The sequence below is a fragment of the Etheostoma spectabile genome, chromosome 15, assembly GCF_008692095.1.
Source record: "Etheostoma spectabile isolate EspeVRDwgs_2016 chromosome 15, UIUC_Espe_1.0, whole genome shotgun sequence".
NCBI classification, from domain to species: domain Eukaryota; kingdom Metazoa; phylum Chordata; class Actinopteri; order Perciformes; family Percidae; genus Etheostoma; species Etheostoma spectabile.
Window position 1 is genome coordinate 2,233,262 of NC_045747.1, and position 635 is coordinate 2,233,896.

The 635-nt window shown below is 41.7% G+C and overlaps 1 protein-coding gene across 1 annotated transcript in view; it reads left to right on the plus strand.

Annotated features, from left to right (window-relative positions):
• LOC116702439 (interferon-induced very large GTPase 1-like) overlaps positions 1 to 635 on the plus strand; it is a gene marked incomplete in the record, with an annotated part of 7,703 nt that overhangs the window by 4,394 nt on the left and 2,674 nt on the right.

Consider the following 635-nt stretch of genomic DNA (forward strand, 5'->3'; position numbering starts at 1 on the left):
CCAGCACATTTATCTCATAAAAACAGAAACATTAAACTAGCATATTTAAAGCAATTAAAACACAGTGTACCCTTTTAAAAATGTGGAGTGACTTTAGGCTAAGTAGATATTTATACATCCATACACATTCAGTCGGGTCCACTATGTTGGGCTTTTTCTCTCCGTTTGATAAGAGCCATATTTCCCTTTTTGCATATTCTTCCCCTCTTCGTTACTTTCCATTAGAAGCTGCTGCTCATTGGGTGAAACATATGGCGCATGCGTCTTCTCAATTCTGCATCAGTAAATCTGTGATCGATAACGTGGTCTGTTTGAGAAAGCCGTGAACGTGCACTTATCCCAGCTATCTACACCTGGCTTGACATAGCTTCACCTGTTAATCCTGGCTCGGCAAACGTGCAACCGATTAAGCCGCGATGAGCAGATCACACTAAGTCAAGCTGCGCTTTTTCACTTATCCTGGATATCTTTATTCTACTTTTGTGCAACAGGCCCCTGCTCAGCACCAAACAGCAGACAGATACAGTTAGAGACTAGCTGGTCCACATAGTGGAGCTAAAGAGTCTCTCTGGATTTTATAGTCTCTAACAACTGCCTTTGTTTTGTTGGCCAAAGCAACTGAGAAAAACTGTAAG